Raw genomic sequence first — 20881 nt, 5'->3', positions numbered from 1 at the left:
ACCCCGCCCGGCCACCTCACTCCGCCCAATGGGGTGCTGCCACGTCAGCTCCACCGCCACCTCGCCCAACCACGGCGCGCCACCTCACCCGCGCTCGCGCCCTCTCTCTCCTCCCGCTGCCGCCAGCCCGCCGGGGCCCAAGGCAGGCCCTCTCGGGCCCGGATCCGCTGCGACCGCGCCGAGCCGCGCCGTCCAGCTCCCGTAGACGTCGTGCTCACACGCCAACCGAGACTGCCGCCGCCGCCATGCGCCCTCTCACCGGCGCCGCCCCGCCGCTGCGCGCCGCCCGCCGCCGCTGCGCCGCCACCTCCCTCTTGCCGGCTGCCGCCGTCGTCACTCGGCCTGAGCCGGCCATCTCCTCCGCCGCCCTCTGCGCCTCCCCTCATTGCCGGACATCGCCGGACATCGCCACCTCGCCGGCGTCTTCTTCCTCTCCAGCGAGATCCCATAGGGTGGACCAGATCCACCACTCCCCCCAACCAAACGCGTGCCCTCGTCCCAGATCCACCCCGTCCCGGAACCGCTCCGTCCCGCGTTGACTTTTTCGTGGAGGTATAATTTCACTAAGTCCCCGAAATTCCCAGATCCATTTACACATGTTCATCGCATCGTAACTTTGCATCCATAGCTCCGATTCATGCATATAGCATATCAAAATGTTCATCTCAGAGAATACATCACATCATTCCATTGCATCATTTTCACTGGAGTTCATCTTGATGCCCGAAATGCTGTTAGAAGAGTGCTACTTGAGATAATTGTCAGATCTGCTGCTCCATTTAGCTATTTGTCATTTTTGCCATGATTATTGTGTGCATGATATGCCCATGAGTTCTACATATGTTTTGTTAAGGGGTTTGCCATCTTTCCAGAGGTGCATCCCATGTATTTTTGTGATGTGTGTGGTGACTAGCACCAGCTTGCAAAGTGGTGCACTTGGTAATTCTGTTTTCAAGGACTTAGCATTTCCACTAAGTCCTTGAGCTGTTTATCTCATATGGCCATATGTTCATGTTGTTTCCTAGTGATCTGTGCCCCTTTTGAGGATGATCAGTAAGGATGTTTTGTTAATCTTGTAGTGCTCTATCCATCCATGCCTTTGTTTGCAATTATGGAGCACCCTAGCTTGAGTCAATCGAGCTCTACTTTTGCTACTTTGTGAATCTGGGCAGATTGTCAACTTGTTTGCAATTTTGCCGATGATTTTGTAGTTGATCCGTGCATGCTATGCTATTGTTCTTGCCATGTCTAGCTTGCATTTTGTGTGTTCTTGATGGGTGGATGCTTAGCTTATCATGACTTGCTCCATAGTGAGTGCATCGAGCTCGTAAACATGCCTACTTGATATCTGTTTTCAGCATGTGCCAGTTTTCACTAAGTCTGAAAACTGATTATGTTTTTTCTATGTTCACATGCTTGCTATTGTATTTTCTGATCCCTTTTGGCTCAAGATCACTAAGGGACTTTAGTTAAGCTCTTTGAGTAGCTCCATGCCATGCTTTACTTTGCCATGTTCAGGTCCTGTAGCATGTAGTTTTGTTGCTCCGAAGAGGGCTACCTGATCTGAAATTCCAGACAAGTGTTAATTTCACTAAGTCTGAGATCTGTTTGTCATATGCATTTTTGTCATGCTTGTTTGAACCTGTTAATGGATGAATTGGCCGTAGCTCAGTGCTAGACTTTTGTTAAGCATCATGAATGCTTCCCTGCCATGTATTTTGTTGTCATGTTTGGGTGCTGTAGCATGTTCATCTCATTGCATTTGGATGGCTACTTGCTGTAAATCGCAGACCGGTGTCATTTTTGAATCGCTTGCCATTTCCAAACCGTAACTCCGATTCCGGCGTTCTTTATATCGTTTTCAAGCGATTTCATCTCATCTTTCCAGTGGCACACTTGGATTCCCAAGTTGAGTCCAGGTTCATGCATTCCTTGTCAAATCATGCATATGCATCGCATACCGCATATCATACCATGTTCATGTGTTGGTTGTTTACTATGTTGTGTGCTTCTTTTCCGGTGTTTGCTTTTTCAGGTTGGTTCCGATAATGTCGTGTTGTGAGGACCCGTTCGTCTACGTTCCGTTTGTCTTCTTCATGGACTCGTTCTTCTTCCTTGCGGGATCTCAGGCAAGATGATCATACCCTTGAAATCACTTCTATCTTTGCTCGCTAGTTGCTCACTCTTTTGCTATGCCTATGCTGCGATACCTACCACTTTCTTATCATGCCTCCCATATTGTTGAACCAAGCCTCTAACCCACCTTGTCCTAGCAAACCGTTGTTTGGCTATGTTTCCGCTTTGCTCAGCCCCTCTTATAGTGTTGTTAGTTGCATGTGAAGATTGAAGTTTGTTCCTTGTTGGAACATGGAGATGTTGTTCCCTGTTGGAATATGTTTACTTGTTGGGATATCACTATATATCTTATTTAATTAATGCATCTATATACTTGGTAAAGGGTGGAAGGCTCGGCCTTATGCCTGGTGGTTTGTTCCACTCTTGCCACCCTAGTTTCCGTCATATCGGTGTTATGTTCCCAGATTTTGCGTTCCTTACGCGATTGGGTTATAATGGGAACCCCTTGACAGTTTGCTTTGAATAAAACTCCTCCAGCAAGGCCCAACCTTGGTTTTACCATTCGCCACCTAGCCTTTTTCCCTTGGGAGTCGCGCATCCCGAGGGTCATCTTTATTTTAACCCCCCCCGGGCCAGTGCTTGTCTAACTGTTGGTCCAAACTAGAGACACTTGCGGCGCCACCTCGGGGAAACTTGAGGGCTGGTTTTAGCTGTACGTAGTGTTCATCCGGTGTTGCCCTGAGAACGAGATATGTGCAGCTCCTATCAGGATGTCGGCGCATCGGGCGGTCTTGCTGGACTTGTTTTACCATTGTCGAGGATGTCTTGAAGAACCGGGATACCGAGTCTGATCGGAATGTCTCGGGAGGAGGTCTATTCCTTCGTTGACCGTGAGAGCTTGTCATGGGCTAAGTTGGGACACCCCTGCAGGGATTTGAACTTTCGAAAGCCGTGCCCGCGGTTATGGGCAGATGGGAATTTGTTAATGTCCGGTTGTAGAAAACCTAAAGTTGACCTTAATTAAAATGTATCAACAGCGTGTGTTACCGTGATGGTCTCTTTCCGGCGGAGTCCGGGAAGTGAACACGGTGTTGGAGTTATGTTTGACGTAGGTTGTTTAGGATCACTTCTTGACATGCTTTTATCGACCGTGCTTTGCCTTCTCTTCTCGCTCTTATTTGCATATGTTAGCCACCATATATGCTAGTCGCTTGCTGCAGCTCCACCTCATACCTTTACCTTACCCATAAGCTTAAATAGTCTTGATCGCGAGGGTGCGAGATTGCTGAGTCCTTGTGGCTCACAGATACTTCCAAAACCAGCTTGCAGGTGCCGATGAGTCCATGCAGATGACGCAACCAAGCTCAGGAGGAGCTCGATGAAGATCTTGTCCTTTGTGTTGTTTTGTTCTAGTTGATTAGTAGTGGAGCCCAGTTGGGGTCGATCGGGGACCTTTGTCACTTTTGGGGTTCTTCTTTTATTTTGGCTCCGTAGTCGGGCCCTGATTGTATTTGGATGATATAATGCTTTATTCATGTAATTGTGTGAAGTGGCGATTGTATGCCAACTATGTAACTTCTTCCCCTATTTTATTACATGGGTTGTGTGAAGATTACCTCACTTGCGACATTGCTTTCAATGTGGTTATGCCTCTAAGTCGTGCTTCGACACATGGGAGATATAGCCGCATCGAGGGCGTTATAAATTGTCACTTCATTCAAAGCTCGATAATCAACAACCATCCTTAGGGATTTATCCTTCTTCTCAACCAAAAGCACTGGGGATCCCCAGGGTGATGAACTTCTTCGAATGTAACCTTTCTCCAATAACTCCTTGATCTGTTTCTTAATTTCCTCCAGATCATTTGCGGGCATCCGATAGGGTCTCTTGGATATTGGCCATGTACCTGGCAATAGCTCTATCAAAAACTCAATGTCTCTATCTGGTGGCATGCCTAGTAACTCCTCTGGAAAAACATCCGGGTAATCCTGCACTACAGGCACTTCCTCCTGAACAACTCTCGTGAGGGCATTCACTTGGTTCCTCCTAGGCACATGTCTAGATACATACTTAATCCTTTTTCCCTCCGGGGTGGTGAGATAGATCGACTTACTAGCACAGTCAGTACTTCCTCCATACTTTGACATCCAGTCCATACCTAATATCACATCCAATCCTTGTGACCCCGATATAATTAGGTCGGACGGAAAAACATGTGTGCCAATGGTTAGGGGTATTTGGTCGCACCATCGGCTGGCCATGTACTCTGCTCCGGGTGAACTCACTAGGAGAGGGGTCCTAAGGGTTTGGGTTGGTAGTTTAAACTTATCCATGAATCCCCTTGATATGTATGAATGCGATGCACCAGTATCGAAAAGAACAAGAGTGGTAAATGACTTAACCAAAAACTTACCTATTACCGCGTCCGGCTGCTCTTCAACCTCCTCCACGTCAACGTGGTTAACTTGTCCTTTGTTGAATGGATTAGGCTTCTTCCCAACGCTCCCATTTTCGTTTCCATTCCTTCCTTCAGGGCAATCATTGGCATAGTGCCATGTCTTCCCGCACTTAAAGCAAGTAACTTGACTTAGGTCTCTTTTGGCGGGTGTGGCTGGGTTGGAGCGGTTCTGATTGTGGTTAGCTCCGTTCCCATTTCCATTCTTACCACCATTGTGATTATGCGATCCTCCTCCAGTGTGGTTGTGACCTCCATGGTTATGAACAAGTCCTCCCGAGTTCATGGTTAGGCGAGGCTTCTGCTGAGCTCCTGAGTTATACTTCCCTTGTCCGTACTTCCTCTTACGGCTCTCAATCTGCTGCTGCTTCCCTTCAATCATAAGAGCCTTATCTACCAACTCCTAGTAGTTGTTGAAGGTTTCTACCATCAACTGCATGCTCATCTCATCATTTAGCCCTTCCATAAACTTCTCCTGCTTCGCGGCATCTGTGGCCACATCATCAGGGGCATAGCGAGATAACTTGCTAAACTCATCCACGTACTGAGCAACAGTACTGTTCCCCTGGCGTAAGTTGCGGAACTCCCGCTTCTTCATCTGCATGGCTCCAGTTGAGACATGGGCTGTGCGGAAAGCTTGCTGAAACTGGTCCCAAGTGACATTGGCTACAAGAAAAGTAGCTGTGTAATTCTCCCACCATGAGGCTGCTGGTCCATCCAACTGATGTGCGGCAAAGCACACCTTCTCAGCATCTGTGCAACCTGCAGTGGTCAACTCCCTTTCAATACGGCGTAGCCAATCATCAGCAACTATAGGCTCGATGCTACTGGAAAACACCGGCGGCTATAACCTTAGAAAACGGGCTAGGTTATCCACTGGCGGCGGGTTGTTGTTGTTGTTGTTGTTGCCCTAGTTCTGAACTAGCAATTGCATCAAGGTATTCTGTTGCTGGATCAATTGAGTGAGCTCCGGTGGGAAAGCAAAAACAAGGTCACGTCTCGAAGGCATCTAATGGGTTTAGATGGAAGAGATTAGAATAGAATGAGGTCTAATGAGAAGGCACTACCCATATGCACATGAGACAAACACAATCATTTCACTCAATCAATCAAGCAAGGGCATATAGGCGGTCTAGAACTATCGCAAAAGTGCTCAACTACTACTGATTACATGGGGGTATACCAATAATATATGGTGGTCATCTAGAAATTTTGATCGGTGGAAGACTCCATGATGTCTGCTCCAGCTTCATCTTCAAAGTCATCATCACTAGGATCGGAATCGGTGTCGTTGATGATGATGTAGTTGTCCGGGCAAGTGGAACCATCGTCTTCTTTTGGTATGGGTCTCCCATGAATACTCCGATCTTCTTAACTAGGACGTCATTCTTCTCGAGTAGTGTCTTGATTTCCTCCTCATATCCATCGCGTGTAAACTTGAGTTCTTCCTCCATCTCGATGATCCTAGTCTTTGCCTTCTTCAAGGCCATCATGTCTGCGCACATCTGGTTCTCCTGACGTCGAATGTGCTGGTTTAACTCCTGGATGAAAGCTGCAATGGATCTATCCTTCCTGGTGCTAATTACTTCCCATTGCTCATCTCGGCGCCCACATATTTGGTAGATAGTGTCCTTGAGTTCCCTGTTGTAGACTTCTCCAATGCGTCCCATGGTAATGTAGGCTGGCATTCTCTTTCCTAAACACCAGGTTGGTGCGTCGAAGGAAAATTCTATAGTTTGGAAGTTGGCGAGAAGGTCCTTCCTGGAACTCGTACTTGAATCATCCAGCGCTCCTCTTCTGGTATGGTGGCGTTGTACGTCCCGGTGAAGCTTGGTATTCCAATGTTCAAGTACCTAGTGACTTCCTTCAAGTTACGTCCAAAAGGTGTGTCTTCATCCGGTTGTGCGAACTTGTTCTTCATCTCCGTCATCCTAAGGAGTAGAAAATGGAGAGGAGTTAGAAATGAGTAGAGAAGAGTGACCTATGGTTTATCTTAGTGGTCGTGTCCTACACTCAACATGTGCTCTGATACCATCTTGTAGCGACCCGACCTCAGATGGCCAAGTCTCTGTGCTTCAGTGTCATCCCTGGATCGGTAATGCTGACACACACAGTACTCGAGGATTTATAGCAGAGTAGCAATCACACACTTATTACATCGAATGTCTCCAAAGAGAACTTATTACAATAATATGGCTTAAGGCCATCTAATGCGATAACAGCGGAAGGCTTGGAAGATAAAGTGAGTCCATCAACTCCAACGGCATAGCTGAGCTGCACGGCAACGACCTAACGAACCTTACTCTTTGTTTGAAAAGTCTGCAACATAATACGTTGCAGCCCGAGAACGGGTCAGCACATGGAATATGATGGCAAAGTAACACAGTAGAGCAAGAACAGAATAATGCTATCACTATATGCATATTTGGCTGGTGGAAAGCTCTACGGTTATAGTTTTGCGAAAAGCCAATTTTTCCCTACAACAAAGGAATAGATTTTATTTAACTATCATGGTGGTTGAACAACATTAAGAAGGTAACCCCAACTAAATCCCAAATTAAAGTAGTTAACAACCCAACAATATTAATTAAGAGTGGTGAGATACATGTGATAACTCAAGTACTAGATACTCAAGATTGTCCATAACCGGGGATATGGCTAACCATGATTAGATTGTACACTCTACAGAGGTTTGAGCACTTTTCCCCACAAGACTCAATCGCCTCCGTTGGATTTCTCACACTGCATGGTGTTTGAGAAACGGATGACCGAGACACAGTCTTTCAGAAACGTTAACTCTCTACTCCGGGTAGACCATACCAAACCTACAAAACCCACTACCTGTTGATCTACCTCTTCAAGAGCTTCACGTAACTTACTCAGCTATGCTACAGCCCATAATAGCTTGTGGCTGCACACGGAAGTTTCTAGCATGAATCATCTCAGTTCCCTTTGAGCCTGGGTGGCGGTCCATAGGAAGATCACACGGGTACCCCGGGATTTCCAAAAAAAATAGACAACACTGGGTTCCCCAGGTGCCTCAATCCACCCAGATGTTTATTTAAGTTGCCACCTTAAGTTGAACCATTACTTAACTAATCTCACATCTGTCATGGATTTCACTCAAACCCAAACCACGTCTACGAGCATAGCATAGCATAGTAATATAAGCAACGCGTCGAAGTAACTCCCAAGGGTTTGAATGTAACAGGGCAATAGGTTCTACCTCATCAACTACTTCCCAACCCACAAGTTAATGACATCCTAATCATGCAATGTTTGAGGATTGGAACTAATGCATAAAAACCGGGTATGGAAAGAGTATGATTAATGTGTTACTTGCCTTGTCAACGATCCGCGAATGCTAAAGACTCGTAGTAACACGCTTCGCACTCCGGGTGTTCTATCGCAAACAAACAATAACATACATAAGCAACAAGCAAAGATGCACAAGCAAAACTCAAATAAAAGTGGTTGACCAGAAAGTTCAACTTAAGAACTCCGGTTAGCAAAAAGATTCAAATCAAGCGGAGCAACGAAACTCAAACGGCGAAAGAAACAAGATCCGTTTACTAATCTAGACCTAGGTCAAATTTTACAGTAGCAAAAACTTGTGCAAGTTGGTTAAACAGAAAGAGGGTCTCGAGACGAAGATCTAGGCACTTGAATCGCCTGATTCCGACTAACGAGCGAAAAGATAAACAGAAACTAAGATCGGATCAAAAATCACGATCGAAAATAATCACGGATAAAACCGACAAAAAGAAAATTGACGAACAGACTAACTAACGAACATTCGTTAACTGTAACTAATGGGCAAAAACCGTTCGTTAAAACGAACGTACGGACAAATGTCCGCTAAATAGAAGAACCGAGAAAAACTGGCGAACCAATCTAAAAAAATGAACTAGGGTTTCTAAAAAAAACTAAACGGTTTTAAAAAAACCGGCGGCTCGGGATCCGGCGCGGTACCTCCTGCGAGGGGCTCCGGCGAGGCGTGGTTTGGGCGGCGGGGTGGCGGCGGTGCTCGGCGGCGGCGCGGGCGGCAGGCGGCGCGGGCGGCGCGGCGGCTGCGGCGGCGGCGGGGCTCTGCGGCGGTGGGGCAGCAGTGGTAGTGTGGTGGTGGGGGTCGGGGTGGCGCGTATATATAGGAGGGGGCGGCGACTTGGGGAAGGGTCAAGGTGCGGCGGAGGAGTACGGATCGGACTCTTGTCCGAGTCGGCGGCGCTCGCGCGCGGGGAGGCGGCGGCGGCGACTTGGGCCGGCGGCCCGGCTGGGTTTGGCCTAGTCGGCGCAGGGAGTTTTTTAAAACAATTTCGCGGACAGAGATAAAATCCTAGAAAATAAAATAAAAATCTAAAAATGCCAAAACAAATTTTCACCATCTAAATAAAATATTTAGAACGAGATGAACATTTTCTTGGCCCTAAAATGCAACTTTGAAAACATGCAATTTTTCTAATGCAAATAAAATCCAAATAAACCCAAATAAAATCAAATAAATGATTTTAATATTTTTCCTCCAATATTTCAATTATTTTGGAGAAGTCTTATTATCTCCTCTCTTATATTTTAATGCGAAATATTTTTTGGAGAGAAAAATAATTAAAATCAAAATCCTCGTTTCATCATTGGATAAAAATCAAATATGAAAACTGGGAAATCCCCAACTCTCTCCGAGGGTCCTTGAGTTGCTTAGGATTTTCGAGGATTGCGGAACGGAAATGCAATAAAATATGATATGCCTGGATGACCTATGTATAACATTCCAAATTGAAAATTTGGGATGTTACACTTGTTGCTCCTGGGAGGCCCCCTCTGGTGTCTCTTTCCACTAGTATTTTTTTATATATTCCATAAAAATTCTTCATAAATTTCCAGGTCAATCAGAGTACCTTGATTTCTGCACAAAAACAACACCATGGCAATTCTGCTGAAAACATCATCAGTGTGGGTTAGTTTCATTCCAATCAAGCAAATTAGAGTCAAAACAAGACCAAAAGTGTTTGGAAAATTAGATACGACGGAGACATATCAAGATCAACATCAAGTTCTATTTCCACATCATTATCATTATTACTAGGTTGAGCATCAACATGAACATCATGATTATTATTGTTACAAGGTTCATGTTCATGACCACATTGTGTTTCAGCATCTGAAATAGAAATATCATTTGGATTCTCAGGTGTGTTTACAGTAGGTTCACAAGAGGCATGCAAAGTCCTATCATCTTTCTTTTTCTTTTGAGATGAACTAGGTGCATTAGTATTAATTCTTTGAGAGTCTTGTTCAATTATTTTAGGATGGCCTTCAGGATACAAGGGTTCCTAAGTCATTTTACCACCCCTAGTCATAACTCTAACATCATGATCATTCATCTTATTATTCATCTCATTAAGCAAATCATTTTGTGACTTGATGACTTGTTCTACTTGCGTTTTTATCATGAATGTATGTTTACTCACACCCTTGACATCATTGATAGTTCTAAACATAAAGTCACTGAAGCGTTCAATCATATAAGCATTTTGTTTCAATTGTCTACTAACATATGCATTAAAGTTTTCTTGCTTAACAATAAAGTTATCCAATTCATCAAGGCATTAACTAGCAGATTTAGTATAAGGAATATCACATTTATCAGATCTATAGAGAGAATTTACCTCTACTACCTGTGTTGGGGTATCGAGACCATGTATTTCTTCAACAGGTGGTAAATTCTTGACATCTTCAGCTTTAATACCTTTTTCTTTCATAGATTTATTTGCCTCTTGCATATCTTCAGGACTAAGAAATAGAGTGCCTCTCTTCTTCGGAGTTGGCTTGGGTCGTGGTTCAGGAAGAGTCCAATCATGATCATTCCTCAATATATTATTCAATAGTTCTTCAGCTTGTTCAACTGTTTGTTCTGAAAACACAACCGGCACAACTATCTAGGTGATCCCTAGAAGCATTGGTTAGTCCATTAGAAAAGTTATCAAGTATTTCATTTTTCTTGAGAGGATGATCCGGCAAAGCATTGAGTAATTGGAGAAGCCTCCCCCAAGCTTGAGGGAGATTCTCTTTTTTAATATGCACAAAGTTAAATATTTCTTGTAAAGCAGCTTGTTTCTTATGAGCAGGAAACTATTTTTCAAAGCAGTAATATATCATATCCCGGGGACTATGCACACAACCAGGAGTAAGAGAATTAAACCATATCTTAGCATCATCCTTTAATGAGAAAGGAAACAACTTAGTAATATAGTATTAGTGAATTGTTTCCTCATGAGCAAATATGGTGGCTTTATCATTCGCCTTAGTAAGATGTGCCACAACAGTTCTAAATTCATAAGCATGAAAATGATCAGATTCAACCAAAGTAATTAACTAAGGATCGACAGAGGATGATCAGCCACACTGGGACTGAGACACGGCCCAGACTCCTACGGGAGGCAGCAGTGGGGAATTTTCCGCAATGGGCGAAAGCCTGACGGAGCAATGCCGCGTGGAGGTGGAAGGCCTATGGGTCGTCAACTTCTTTTCTCGGAGAAGAAACAATGACGGTATCTGAGGAATAAGCATCGGCTAACTCTATGCCAGCAGCCGCGGTAAGACAGAGGATGCAAGCATTATCCGGAATGATTGGGCGTAAAGCGTATGTAGGTGGCTTTTCAAGTACGCCATCAAATCCCAGGGTTCAACCCTGGACAGGCGGTGGAAACTACCAAGCTGGAGTACGGTAGGGGCAGAGGGAATTTCCGATGGAGCGGTGAAATGCATTGAGATCGGAAAGAACACTTCATAATCCTTATCAGTAACAGAGATAGGTGAAGTAGAAAACCTAGGATCATATTTGATTCTATCATTGAGAGATTTTTCCTTCAACTTGCATAATAATTTGTTAAGATCATCTCTATCCTTACAAGCAAGAAAGTCCCTAGCTACCTCTCCAGCCATAACATAACCCTCGGGTATCTCCGGCAATTCATATCTATGAGAGCTAGGTCTAACAGGTGTTTCATAATTTTTTAGTTTAAATAATATCATCAGTTTGAACACTCTCAAATTCTTTAGCTTTAGCAAGTTGTTCATCAAGAAATTCGCCCAGCGGCACATTATCATCAAGCAAAGTACTAGCATCATCAATAGCATCATTCATAGAATAAGTAACATCATCAAGTACTTGCGACGTATCAGGATTAATAGCAGGTGGTGGTATTGCAAGTTTACTCAAAATAGAAGGTGAATCAAGTGCAGAGCTAGATAATAGTTCCTTACCTACCCTTGTCTTAGAGAGAACAATCTTGGTTCTATCGTCCTTAAGATTCCTCATAGTGATCAACAGATATAAATCCCAAGTGCCTCAGAAAATATAACTATGCTCCTCGGTAATGGCGCCAGAAAAGGTCTTGATAACCCACAAGTATAGGGGGTCGCAACAGTGTTCGAGGGTAGAGTATTCAACCCAAATTTATTGATTCGACACAAGGGGATCCAAAGAATATTCGCAAGTATTAGCAGTTGAGTTGTCAGTTCGGCCACACCTGGAAGACTTAATATCTGTAGCAAGGCGATCAGTAGCAAAGTAGTATGATAGTTTGATAGTAAAGGTAACAATAACAATAGTAACAGTAGCAGAAACAACAGTGACGGTGAAAGTAACTTACCAAAGATCAATATATGAAAGTGTAGGCATTGGATCAGTGATGGATAATTGTGTTGGATGATATTTATCATGTAGTAGTTATAACCTAGAGTGACATAGAACTAGCTCCAATTCATCAATGTAATGTAGGCATGTATTTCGTATATAGTCATACGTGCTTATGGAAAAGAACTTGCATGGCATCTTTTGTCCTACCCTCCCGTGGAAGTGGGGTCCATAAGCAAACTAAGGGATATTAAGGCCTCCTTTTAATGGAGAACCGGGACAAAGCATTAACACTTAGTGAATACATGAACTCCTCAAACTACAATAATCACCGGAAAGAATCCCAATTATTGTCACCTTGGGGTATGCGGATCATAATACATAATAGGTGCATATAACTTGCAAGATAGGATCGAGAACACACATATATTCATGAAAACATAATAGGTTTAGATTAGAAATCATGGCACTCGGGCCCTAGTGACAAGCATTAAGCATATCAAAGTCATAGCAACATCAATCTCAGAACATAGTGGATACTAGGGATTAAGCCCTAACAAAACTAACTTGATTACATGATAAATCTCATCCAACCCATCACCGTCCAGCAAGCCTATGAAGGAATTACTCACTCCCGATAGTGAGCATCATGAAATTGGTGATGGAGGAAGGTTGATGATGATGACAACATCGAATTCCACCCTCTGAAGCCCTGAACGGACTCCAGATCAACCCTCCCGATGAAGAATAGGAGGTGGCAGCAGCTTCGTATCGTAAATCGTGATGATTCCATCTCTCTAGTTTTTTTATTAGCGAATAGGTATATATGGAGTTGGAGTTAGGGTTGCAGGAGGTCTAGGGGGCCCACATGCTCGTAGGGCGCGCCCCTGAGCTTGTGGCTCGTGGGTGGCCCTGATACGTCTCCAACGTATCTATAATTTTTGATTGCTTCTTGCTATATTATATTTTGTTTTGAATGATTAATGGGCTTTGTTATACACTTTTATCTTATTTTTGGGACTAACCTATTAACCGGAGGCCCAACCCAGAATTGCTGTTTTTTTGCCTATTTCAGAGTTTTGCAGAAAAAGAATATCAAACGGCGTCCAAACGGAGTGAAACCTTCGGGAACGTGATTTTCAAAACGGACGTGATCCAGATCACTTGGACCCTACGTCAAGACATCAACCAGGAAGGCACGAGGTAGGGGGGCGCGCCTACGCCCCCCCCCCCAGGCGCGCCCTCCACCCTCGTGGGGCCCATGTTGCTCCACCGACATACTTCTTCCTCCTATATATACCTGCGTACCCCAAACAACCTGATACAGAGCCAAAAACCTAATTCCACTATCGCAACCTTCTGTACCCGTGAGATCCCATCTTTGGGCCTTTTCCGGAGCTCCGCCGGAGGGGGCATCGATCACGGAGGGCTTCTACATCAACACCATAGCCTCTCCGATGATGTGTGAGTATTTTATCTCAGACCTTTGGGTCCATAGTTATTAGCTAGATGTCTTCTTCTCTCTTTTTGGATCTCAATACAAAGTTCTCCACCATTCTCGTGGAGATCTATTCGATGTAATCTTCTTTTGCGGTGTGTTTGTTGAGACCGATGAATTGTGGGTTTATGATCAAGTTTATCTATGAACAATATTTGAATCTTCTCTAAATTCTTTTATGTATGATTGGTTATCTTTGCAAGTCTCTTCGAATTATCAGTTTGGTTTGGCCTACTAGATTGATCTTTCTTGCAATGGGATAAGTGCTTAGCTTTGGGTTCAATCTTGCGGTATCCTTTCCCAGTGACAGTAGGGGCAGCAAGGCACATATTGTATTGTTTCCATCAAGGATAACAAGATGGGGTTTATATCATATTGTATGAGTTTATCCCTCTTCATCATGTCATCTTACTTAAAGCGTTACTCTGTTCTTTTGAACTTAGTACTCTAGATGCATGCTGGATAGAGGTCGATGTGTGGAGTAATAGTAGTAGATGCAGGCAGGAGTCGGTCTACTTGTCTTAGACGTGATGCCTATATAGATGATCATACCTAGATATTCTCATAAGTATGATCAATTCTGTCAGTTGCTCAACAGTAATTTGTTTACCCACCGTAATACTTATGCTCTTGAGAGAAGCCACTAGTGAAACCTATGGCCCCTAGGTCTATTTTCCATCATATTAATCTCTCGTTAACAAGCTATTTCTGGTGCCGTTTTTATTTCGCTTTATTTACTATGCATCTTCATCATAAAAATACCAAAAATATTATCTTATCATATCTATGAGATCTCACTTTCGTAAGTGACCATGAAGGGATTGACAACCCCTTTATTGCGTTGGTTGCGAAGATTTTATTTGTTTGTGTAGGTGCGAGGGACTCGTGCGTGGCCTCCTACTGGATTGATACCTTGGTTCTCAAAAACTGAGGGAAATACTTACGCTACTTTGCTGCATCACCCTTTCCTCTTCAAGGGAAAACCAACGCATTGCTCAAGAGGTAGCAAGAAGGATTTCTGGCGCCGTTGCCGGGGAGTCTACGCAAAAGTCAACATACCAAGTACCCATCACAAACCCTTATCTCCCGCATTACATTATCTGCCATTTGCCTCTCATTTTCCACTCCCCCACTTCACCCTTGCCGTTTTATTTGCCCTCTCTCTCCGTCCTCCTTCTCTTTCCCTATCTGCCTCTTTTTGCCCGTTTCTTGTTTCCTTGTGTGTTGGATTGCTTGCCTGTCATGATGGCTCAAGATAATACCAAATTGTGTGACTTTACTAATACCAACAATAATGATTTTATTAGCACTCCGATTGCTCCTCTTACCGATGCTGAATCTTGTGAAATTAACGCTGCTTTGCTTAATCTTGTCATGAAAGATCCATTTTCCGGCCTTCCTAGTGAAGATGCCGCTACCCATCTAAACAACTTTGTTGATTTGTGTGATTTGCTAGCTTTCCGTGATTTTGATGATTGCTCTTTAAACTTGCACCTTGCGGATTCCACCATTAAGAAACCTATGGGAAGAATTAATGATGTTCTTATTGTCACAAATAGGATATATGTGCCCGTAGATTTTATTGTTCTTGATATAGATTGCAATCCTTCATGTCCTATTATTCTTGGTAGACCTTTACTTAGAACGATTGGTGCAATTATTGATATGAAGGAAGGGAATATTAGATTCCAATTTCCGTTAAGGAAAGGCATGGAACACTTCCCTAGAAAGAAAATTAAATTACCATATGAATCTATTATGAAAGCCACTTATGGATTGCTTACCAAAGATGGCAATACCTACATCTATCTTCGCCTTTATGCCTAGCTAGGGGCGTTAAACGATAGCGCTTGTTGGGAGGCAACCCAATTTTAATTTTATTCCTTGCCTGTTGCTCCTGTTTAGTAGTAAATAATTTATCTAGCCTCTGTTTTGGTTGTGTTTTTTGTTTTTAATTAGTGTTTGTGCCAAGTAGAACCGTTGGGAAGACTTGGGGAAAGTCTTTTTAATCTTGCTGTAAAAAACAGAAACTTTAGCGCTCACAAGAACTGCTGCCATTTTTATTTGGAAAGTGTTATTTAGTTAATTATTTTTGCAGATAATTAATAGATAAATCCCTCAATTCCATCATTTTATGTTAGAATTTTTGGGGTTCCATAAGTTTGCGTTAGCTACAGATTACTACAGATTGTTCTGTTTTTGACAGATTCTGTTTTTCGTGTGTTGTTTTCTTATTTTGATGAATCTATGGCTAGTAAAAGAGTTTATAAACCATAGAGAAGTTGGAATACAGTAGTTTTAACACCAATATAAATAAATAATGAGTTCATTACAGTACCTTGAAGTGGTGTTTTGTTTTCTTTCGCTAACGGAACTCACGAGATTTTCTGTTAAGTTTTGTGTTGTGAAGTTTTCAATATTTGGGTAAAAGATTTGATGGATTATGGAACAAGGAGTGGCAAAAGCCTAAGATTGGGGATGCCCATGGCACCCCAATATAATCTAAGGACACCTAAAAGCCAAAGCTTGGGGATGCCCCAGAAGGCATCCCCTCTTTCGTCTACTTCCATCGGTAACTTTACTTGGAGCTATATTTTTATTCACCACATGATATGTGTTTTGCTTGGAGCGTCTTGTATTATTTGAGTCTTTATTTATTAGTTTACCACAATCATCTTTGCTGTACACACCTTTTGAGAGAAACACACATGATTCAGAATTTATTAGAATACTCTATGCGCTTCACTTATATCTTTTGAGCTATATAGTTTTTGCTCTAGTGCTTCACTTATATCTTTTAGAGCACAGTGGTGGATTTGTTTTATAGAAACTATTATTCTCTCATGCTTCACTTATATTATTTCGAGAGTCTTAAACAGCATGGTAATTTGCTTAAATTGGGAAATTAATCCTAATATGCTAAGTATTCGAGACTAGTAAAAAACTTTCTTATGAGTGTGATGAATACTAAGAGAAGTTTGATGATTGATGATTGTTTTGAGATATAGAGGTAGTGATATTAAATTTGTTCTAGTTGAGTAGTTATGAAATTGAGAAATACTTGTGTTGAAGTTTGCAAGTCCCGTAGAATGCACGTACGGTAAACGTTATATAACAAATTTGAAACATGAGGTGTTCTTTGATTGTCTTCCTTATGAGTGGCGGTCGGGGACGAGCGATGGTGTTTTCCTACCAACCTATCCCCCTAGGAGCATGCATGTATTGCTTGGTTTTTGATGACTTGTACATTTTCGCAATAAGTATATGAGTTCTTTATGACTAATGTTGAGTCCATGGATTATACGCACTCTTACCCTTCCATCATTGCTAGCCTCTTCGGTACCGTGCATTGCCCTTTCTCACATTGAGAGTTAGTGCAAACTTCGCCGGTGCATCCAAACCCCGTGATATGATATGCTCTTTCACACATAATCCTCCTTATATCTTCCTTAAAACAGCCACCATATCTACCTATTATGGCATTTCCATAGCCATTCCGAGATATATTGCCATGCAACTTTCCACCGTTTTGTTTATCATGACACGTTCATCATTGTCATATTTCTTTGCATAATCAAGTAGTTGACATCATATTTGTGGTAAAGCCACCGTTCATAGTTTTGCATACATGTCACTCTTGATTCATTGCTATCCCGGTATACCGCCGGAGGCATTCATATAGAGTCATACTTTGTTCTAGTATCGAGTTGTAATCATTGAGTTGTAAATAAATAGAAGTGTGATGATCATCATTCATAGATTATTGTCCCAAAAAAAAAAAGAAAACGAAAGGCCAAAAAAAGGAAGGCCCAAAAAAAGAAAAAAAGGGACAATGCTACTATCCTTTTTTCCACACTTGTGCTTCAAAGTAGCACCATGATTTTCATGATAGAGAGTCTCTTGTTTTGTCACTTTCATATACTAGTGGGAAGTTTTCATTATAGAACTTGGCTTGTATATTCCAACAATGGGCTTCCTCAAATTCCCTAGGTCTTCGTGAGCAAGCAAGTTGGATACACACCCACTTAGTTTCTTTTGTTGAGCTTTCATGCATTTATAGCTCTAGTGCATCCGTTGCATGGCAATCCCTACTCCTTACATTAACATACATCGATGGGCATCTCGATAGCCCGTTGATTAGCCACGTTGATGTGAGACTTTCTCTTTTTTTTCTCCACATAACCCCCATCATTATATTCTATTCCACCCATAGTGCTATATCCATGGCTCACGTTCATGTATTGCATGAAGGTGGAAAAAGTTTGAAATTACTAAAGTATGAAATTGCTTGGCTTGTCATCGGGGTTGTGCATGATGAGAGCATTCTTGTGTGACGAAAATGGAGCATGACTAAACTATATGATTTTGTAGGGATGAACTTTCTTTGGCCATGTTATTTTGAGAAAACATAATTGCTTAGTTAGTATGCTTGAAGTATTATTGCTTTTATGTCAATATTAAACTTTTATCTTGAATCTTTTGTATCTGAATATTCATACCACAATTAAGAGGGTTACATTAAAAAAATTATACCACGTAGCATTTCGCATCAAAAATTCTGTTTTTATCATTTACCTACTCGAGGACGAGCGGGAATTAAGCTTGGGGATACTTGATACGTCTCCAACGTATCTATAATTTTTTAATGCTTCATGCTATATTATATTCTATTTTGGATGATTAATGGGCTTTGTTATACACTTTTATATTATTTTTGGGACTAACCTATTAACCAGAGGCCCAGCCAAGAATTGCTTTTTTTTGCCTATTTCAGAGTTTCACAAAAAACAAATATCAAACGGAGTCCAAACGGAATGAAACCTTTGGGAACGTGATTTTCAGAACGAACATGATCCAGAGCACTTGGACCCTACGTCAAGACATCAACCAGGAAGACACAAGGTAGGGGGGCGCGCCTACCGCCCCCCAGGCGCGCCCTCCACCCTCGTGGGGCCCATGTTGCTCCACCGACGTACTTCTTCCTCCTATATATACCTAGGTACCCCCAAACTACCAGATACGGAGCCAAAAACCTAATTCCACCGCCGCAACCTTCTGTACCCGTGAGATCCCATCTTGGGGCCTTTTCCGGAGCTCCGCCGGAGGGGGCATCGATCATGGAGGGCTTCTACATCAACACCATAGCCTCTTCGATGATGTGTGAGTAGTTTACCTCAGACCTTCAGGTCCGTAGTTATTAGCTAGATGGCTTCTTCTCTCTTTTTGGATCTCAATAAAAAGTTCTCCATGATTCTCGTGGAGATCTATTCGATGTAATCTTCTTTTGCAGTGTGTTTGTTGAGACCGATGAATTGTGGGTTTATGATCAAGTTTATCTATGAACAATATTTGAATCTTCTCTGAATTCTTTTATGTATGATTGGTTATCTTTGCAAGTCTCCTCAAATTATCAGTTTGGTTTGGCCTACTAGATTGATCTTTCTTGCAATGGGAGAAGTTCTTAGCTTTGGGTTCAACTTGCGGTGTTCTTTCCCAGTGACAGTAGGGGTAGCAAGGCATGTATTGTATTGTTGCCATCGAGGATAACAAGATGGGGTTTATGTCATATTGCATGAGTTTATCCCTCTACATCATGTCATCTTACTTAAAGCGTTACTCTTTTCTTTTGAACTTAATACTCTAGATGCATGCTGGATAGCTGTCGATGTGTGGAGTAACAGTATTAGATGCAGGCAGGAGTCGGTCTACTTGTCTCGGACGTGATGCCCATATACATGATCATACCTAGATATTCTCATAACCATGCTCAATTCTGTCAATTGCTCCACAGTAATTTGTTTACCCACCGTAATACTTATGCTCTCGAGAGAAGCCACTAGTGAAACCTATGCCCCCGAGTATATTTTACATCATATTAATATCCCGTTAACAAGCTATTTCTAGTGCCATTTTTATTTCTCTTTATTTACTTTATATCATAAAAATACCTAAAATATTATCTTATCATATCTATCAGATCTCACTTTCGTAAGTGACCATGAAGGGATTGACAACCCATTTATTGCGTTGGTTGCGAGGATTTTTATTTGTTTGTGTAGGTGCGAGGGACTCGTGTGTGGCCTCCTACTGGATTGATACCTTGGTTCTCAAAAACTGAGGGAAATACTTACGCCACTTTGCTGCATCACCCTTTTCTCTTCAAGAGAAAACCAACGCAGTGCTCAAGAGGTAGCAGGCCCCCCTCTGGTATCTCTTTCCACCAGTATTTTTTATACATTACACAAAAATTCTTCGTAAATTTTTAGGTTAATCTGAGAACTTTGATTTGTGCATAGAAATAACACCATGGCAATTCTGCTGAAAACAACGTAAGTCTGGGTTAGTTTCATTCAAATCATGCAAATTAGTGTCCAGAACAAGAGCAGAAGTGTTTGGAAATGTAGATACAACAGAGACGTGTCAAACTACCCCTTCCATAATATATCTCCCTTTCACAAATGGAGTATGAACAGGGAGATATGATAGGGTTAGCCACCTTACTAAGCCTGTTCATCAGGACTACTGATTATTTTAAAGCTGACATTCAGTAGACAAATAGGTTTGAATTTCTGAGTCTGCTTAGCTTCTTTAGTTTTAGGGACCGGAGTGATGATCCCATAGTTAAGTCTAGACAACTCTATTTTGCAAGTATGAAAATCATCTAATATGGCCTTCAGATCCATCTTAACTACATTCCAAAAGTGTTGGTAAAAGTCTACAGAGAACACATCAGGACTAGGGCTCTTATTTTTTCCATAGAGAACACCACTGAGTGGATTTCTTGCATTGAGAAAGGTCTCAATAAAAGTTCTTGCTCTTGAAATGAAATAGTCTCAGGAGCCTAGATGTTCATATTAATTCCAGGAGTTTTAGCTTGGCCAAATAGGTTTTTGTAATACTCAGTAATGTACTTCATCAAGTTTTTTTCTCCTTCAATCACCTCTGCTTATTTCTCTAAAGATAAAATCCTATTATTTTCTTCTCCTCCCATTCACCTTAGCACGGTAATATCTAGTGTTAGAGTCACTTTCCATAATTTCCTTATCTTTGTCTCTCTGGAGCCATTTAACCTCTTCCAATTTGAGGAGTTCTTTTTAATTCAAATCTCATTTTTTCTGTAGCTATCTTTTGTGAGCACAAAGCCCCATGAGCTCAACATTTCTTATCTATCTTGTCAAGCTGATCTAATAGCTCCTATTTTTCTTTCTATAAACAA

Source organism: Triticum aestivum, chromosome 3A, assembly GCF_018294505.1.
Source record: "Triticum aestivum cultivar Chinese Spring chromosome 3A, IWGSC CS RefSeq v2.1, whole genome shotgun sequence".
In the NCBI taxonomy this organism is placed as follows: Eukaryota; Viridiplantae; Streptophyta; class Magnoliopsida; order Poales; family Poaceae; genus Triticum; species Triticum aestivum.
The sequence above is the reverse complement of the archived record's forward strand: the minus strand, read 5'-3'. Positions refer to the sequence as shown.